The sequence below is a fragment of the Antechinus flavipes genome, unplaced genomic scaffold, assembly GCF_016432865.1.
Source record: "Antechinus flavipes isolate AdamAnt ecotype Samford, QLD, Australia unplaced genomic scaffold, AdamAnt_v2 unplaced_scaffold390, whole genome shotgun sequence".
Classification (NCBI taxonomy): domain Eukaryota; kingdom Metazoa; phylum Chordata; class Mammalia; order Dasyuromorphia; family Dasyuridae; genus Antechinus; species Antechinus flavipes.
Window position 1 is genome coordinate 1 of NW_026262250.1, and position 5,985 is coordinate 5,985.

The following is a 5,985-nucleotide window of genomic DNA, read 5'->3' on the forward strand; positions in this document are numbered from 1 at the left end:
ATGTGCCTATACAGGATAACTTCCCTCCCCTCTTTCTCTTTTGTGTTGTCTTCCCCGTAGCTTCTGGAGACCAGAGAACATCTTTCTTCCTTGTATCTGTATTTCCAGCACCAGCTAGATGTAGTTTTCATAAAGATTTCATAGCCCCTACATTCGGCCACACAGTGTTTCTTATATATCCTTGTGGTTGCCAGGATTCATTCTCTTAGCCCTCCCCATAAAGGAGCCTGTGACAGTAGAAAGAAGGCTTTCACCAAGGGTAACCTATCACACCCTGAGGGATTCTGGGGTCAGGTCTTCAGGCTGATTTTTATCTCTACTAAAGAACTGAGATGGAGGTGGGGATTATGATGCTAGTGGAAAACCAAAGGTGAGTGAAGGCACTTGATGAAGGAGATGGACTAAAAGGAAGCAAGAAAAGTCCTGCTTCTCATGGGAACTTGAGTTTGGGATCTTTGACTCCCACCCCATTCCTTTCCTCCTTTCCCATTCCCATGGGAATTTTCTCTCCTGAACAACCCCTTCTAATAGAGTTATAGCTACAAAGTGTCTGATAGTGGCTGACAAATGTCATCCATTCATTTTTCCAATTGTTTTATTGGATATGTATTAATTACCAGTGGTACTTCACTGTTTATTGCTCTTTACACTGCAAGTTTAATGTTAGTAGAAATAATAGAAGGTTAAAAGCCTCAAATTAATGGCTTGCAAAACACAATCCCTGTTACTATGATTGAAGAAAAGGGAAGTTTTCCCATGGTTAATAAAAGTATCTCAGTTTGAGCAAGAAATTCCTCCAGGGTCTTTTGGTTTTAGTAGGAGACTCAGAGAATAAAACAAGGACATTACATAGATATTAAAAAGAGAAGTCAAAGAGCTGGAAGGCCCCGAGGTAATATGCAGTAAGGACAAGCCTTGGGAGATCGCTCAAGGTAGTAAATACTCTGTGGATTTTTAACTTACTGGGCCATACAAAAATATCCTGAACATTGAAAATAGTAAAGAGCACCCACAAAAAGGTTTACATAGTCTCTTGAGAGGAGGAAAAGTCTATCAGAAGAGTACAGGTCTTCATAAGAAAGGGGGACCTGACAGCATGGAAATTAAAGTCAAACAGCAAAAACTCACCTATGAAATGAAAATAGTCAAAGCTGGATCCCCATAGGTAGGAAGTTATAGATACCTGTCAGAGAGAAAGTGCTAGAAAGATTGGGTTAAAAGCCTGTGGACAAGGGTGAAAACAGGTTTATCGTTAAGCTGGAGATAAGAAACTTCTCTGAGATAATACAATGTTTTTCCTGAAAACAAATGGGGCTGAATCAAGACAGAATAAGAGATATAACAATAAGTGTGAGAGAGAAAAAAACTAGCAGTCAGTGGAGTTAGTAAAGATGAGAAACTCAAGCAGATGCTCAGAAGATCAGCTTTGTTCCTTGTTCAGTGTTTGAAGACTGCCCAGTTTGAACTGAGAGATTTGATCTGTTTGGACTACTGATTTAGTATCACCAGGACACTGGAGCAAGTATGTAATTTCTTTGATAAAAAGTTGTCTGCTGACTTTATTCATATGAATAAGGGATACAGGGAAACTTCTACCAAGGAGAGAAGTAAACCTTCGAAGAAGGGAGTTGGTTAGATGACAACAGGTGCCCAACAGCTCACAGGTACAATAATTTCTTATTTAAACACTGAAATGTTTATTTTAGGGAGCAGCAAATAGGCAGGTCTGACTGGCACCTAGAGAGTAAAGTAGTGAATAGGAAGAAATAAATGTGAAATTGTGAGGATCTATGAAATTGGATTATAAGTACCATCTACCATAGTCCTAGTAAGGTACTTTGCTGTCCTCAGGGCAGCAGGAAGTCCATGAAGGCTCTTTAATAAGACAGAGAAAGGAGCTCATACCAAATTCCATTGCATTCCATCCTATTGGGTTAAGCTCCTTTTGGGGATACAAGGAGGAGCAAGAAAGAAGAGAGCTCTATGGGTGGTGGACCAAATTCCCCAAGTATTTGGGGGGAAAGGTTACAGATTTATTGGAGTCTTCTCTGAGAAGAAGGATTTCTTTTTGGGCTCTTTAGGCCCTCCTAAGTCTTCTACTTGGAGCCTTAGACTTTGAAGATGTCAATCCTGATCTGAATTATTATTATTTTTTTTCATGTAAGCCTTTTATGTAAGCAATGGAAAGGCTAGGGGAGGGCTGGGGTTCTACTTTTTTTTTTTTAACAAGAGAAGACTAATTTGGTCTTTAAAGAGTAAGTCTTAAATAGTCCAAGAGTGTTCATCATTGGCAGTTTAAAAAGCTGGGGGGAAGCAGAATGGAACCTTCTTCTAGTATGAATTTGAAAGCTTGCAACACCTTTCTAGAAAGCAAAAATAGGAGCAAGAAGGAAAATATTGACAATCATACATGTAATTTTTCAGGAATGACAAGAAGAAATGTTCATGAAGGGTGAGGATAGGGAGAAACTGGATTTCTAAGTTAGAGGATATGGCTTCTAATCTGGTATCAGTTGCCTTGTGACTGTAAGTTTCTTTGCCTCTCTGGGTTTTGGGGCTTCATCTCTGTAGTGACAAAATCCCTCCCACCTATTAACTCATGATCCTTTGTGTATCTACAATTGAGGCTTTGAATTAAAAAAAAACAAAAAACAAAACCAAAACCAAAACTCAGAGGATCCATCTGGAATGACATTCCTAAAATTAGCTGTTTAATGGGTCACTTAGGGATAAATTCAGTTCTGCAAAAAAATAGTCAGGGCATGCTATCTCTCCAAATACCTAACAGTCTTCCCATATTATACTTTGATTTAGGCCCCCTCCATTACTATGGAACTACATCTATTCCCTGTCTGGTCTCCTCTATTCTAATCTCTTCCTTCACTTTTTTTTTTTTTCAAAGAAAGAGGCATCTTGGGCCAATTCCTAAATATAATCTCATCACCCTAGATCTCAGCTCATCTTGATTCCTTCAGAATCTCATTTAAGCAATGTAAAAAAAAAGCTATCAAAAGTCATATGCAATAATGCTCCAAATAATAACAGAAGAAACAAAAATTAAAACAATTCTGGGGTTTCACTACACATCCATCAGCAAAGAGGACCAAAAAATGAAAATGATAAATGTTAGAGAAGTTGAAGGAAAGAGGGCAATCAAAGGCACTGTTAGTGGAGCTGAGAATTGGTTCAACCATTCTAGAAAGGAGAGACATTATAATGAAAAAATTATAATTGCCTTCAAAAATTTGAGAACTCTTATCAACGCAATGACCAGCTAAGATCCTGTGAGAGAGGTGATGGACTCAAGATGCCAGGTAATAAACATATTTTTGGACACAATAATCATGGGAGTTGTTTAAATTCACTATACATTTTTGCTACAAGGATATCATTTGTTTGTTTTTTAAATTTTTTTCCCCAGTAACAAAAAAGGGATTAATGGGAGGGTGAAGGGAAATAAATATAAAGTAGCAAAAACAATACACACACACACACACACACACACACACACACAGATAAAGTCAGAGACAGAGAGACAGAGACAAAGACACAGAGAGACACAGAGACAGAAGCAGAGAGAGACAGAAACAGAGACTCACAGACAGAGAGACAGACAGGACAGAGACAAAGAGAGACAAAGAGAAAGAGACAGAAAGACAAAGAAAGAGAGAGAGAGAGAGAGAGAGAGAGAGAGAGAGAGAGAGAGAGAGAGAGAGAGAGAGAGAGAGGATCATTCAGCCATCTTTTTAAAAAAGCAGAGAAGAGAAGAGGGTAGAAAGATAGTCATATCTTTATATAACATATAACACATAGTAGAAAGAAGTACAGACAAAGAAGACAATTTTGAAAGGTTTTGGCTGAATATATAGATTTAAAAAGAAAAATGTACATAACAGAGACTCTTTCATTTGCCTTTTCTCTTGTAATGTATGTATGTAATGTGTATGTATGTACATATTAGGTAATGTATGTAATGTAAATGAATATTTTTTTCACGTTTATTAGATTTGGAATAAAAATAAAAAGGGACATATACACAGTAGCACTACAGCAGATGAGAAGTGTTTGATGGGTGTCACCTTCATTCCGGAGGGCTGAGGATGACTTGAGAACCACATCTCTCCCACCTGAGGAATGCCCTATTCCATCCTTGGTCAGGAGATAATTAGCTCTCCCAGGCAGTGGGATGCTTTTTAGGTCTTCCGAAGCAGAGAAAATCTCGAGAGCCAGAGGCTGAGAAAAAAGGCCGCTTTTAGAGAAAAAGACCACGAAGGGATTCGAACCCTCAATCTTCTGATCCGAAGTCAGACGCCTTATCCGTTAGGCCACGTGGTCCTGGCACTAACCTCCTCCTACCCAGTAAATAGGGGATAAAGCATTTGCTAGGCAATGCGTTACTGCGCTTCAACAGATGTTTGGAAAGCATCTTGAAGGGGAAGCACAGACAATACAAAACCCAGGGAAGGAGGCTCCGCGTCTTCCGGGCTGTGAAACGAGTCCAGACCCACGGAAATCCGAAAGCGGAGGGCAGTGTTAGTTAACACGCCTTCAGGGACCGGGAAAGCCTAGCGCGTGCCGCCGCAGCTCACCGGAGCCTGGAAAAACGGAAGAAGGCCGAAAGTCTCCGAGAGGGCCGGGCGTACCAGAGCTGGGCGTGTCCGACTGATGGAGCCGCTTTAGAACGTGTCTCCCGGAGCAGCAGAGTGGCGCAGCGGAAGCGTGCTGGGCCCATAACCCAGAGGTCGGTGGATCGAAACCACCCTCTGCTAGCGTTGGGTTTTTGGAATCGATGCTGAGGATCCGGCTTAATCTCTGCCAGAGTTGAAATTGATGTGGCTTTGTATTCTCCTTGAGTTGAGCTGCTTTGCTTTGCGTCAGGACTTGTGGTTCTTACCGCTTTGCGTTTTATCGGTTCAAAGGGACCTCCCATCTAACACCCAGAAAAGTAAACTTTAATTGAGTTGTCGGGGGAGATTACATTCAATTTATCATACACTTTGTTGCTTTGTTTAGTCATTTTCATTACATTCAATTTATGGTACACTCTGTTTTGTTTAGTCATTTTCAAGAGACTGAGACACAGAGAGACAGAGAAACAGACACAAGCAAAGCCAGACAGACAGAGCCTGAAAGAGATAGACACACGGAGGAGACAGAGATAAAGATAGAGACAAAGACAGAGACAGAGGTTGAGAGACAGAGAAACAGACAGACAGGCAGAGAGACAAACAGAACCTGAAAGAGACAGACACAGGAGGAAACAGAGATAGAAACAAAGACACAGAGGGATGGACAGATACACAGAGACAGAGGGAGACATAGAGACACATACAAAGAACAGTAGATTATAAGATAGGTACAAGGAACATATTTTCCTATCAGTAAATCCATCCAAGGACATAAGATGTCCTGTTCTATTCCACTATGATAAGAAACACACCCACTTTTCTTTTTTCTTCAAGGAAATTCAGCTCTAAAACCACAACCTAGTGAGCCAGTCAGTCTATAAAACACCACCCAAGAAGTCTTGCTTCTCCCTGCTTTTATCTGCAGACAGCAGGCAGCCCCCCTCTTAGAAGAAAGACTTCTTTCCTCATCAGGGATATTGGTCGCAATTGCTGCTTTCCCTCCCCTGCAGTTCAACATGTTCGCTTTCCTGATTGTGTTAACAATGGACCTTGAATTTACTTTGATGTTATTTGCTTCATGGTAGATAAAGCAACAGGTTGCAACTTGAGTAAGATTAAACACAAGTCAGTGTTCTCCATTGATTCAGCCCCCATGGAAGAACACATTTATCCTCCTGTGACTGACTTACAGCTTTAGCTTTTTCTGGATGATTCTCTCCACTCCCACCCCTCCACCCCCATTTTAATAACTGCCTGTGTAATATACATATTCTGCCACCAGGCAACAACTGTTTGTGCACCCAAGCAATGAACACACACACACCACACACACACACACACACACACACACACACAC

General features: G+C 40.7%; 2 non-coding genes across 2 annotated transcripts; one reads left to right on the top strand and one right to left on the bottom strand.

Annotated features, from left to right (window-relative positions):
- Positions 1-4,262: 4,262 nt before the first annotated feature.
- TRNAR-UCG (transfer RNA arginine (anticodon UCG)) lies at positions 4,263-4,335 on the bottom strand. The gene has a single exon. It is a non-coding gene; the product is annotated as a tRNA-Arg (tRNA).
- A 362-nt stretch (positions 4,336-4,697) lies between these two features.
- Positions 4,698-4,769, top strand: TRNAM-CAU (transfer RNA methionine (anticodon CAU)). Its single transcript has one exon. It is a non-coding gene; the product is annotated as a tRNA-Met (tRNA).
- Positions 4,770-5,985: the final 1,216 nt, after the last annotated feature.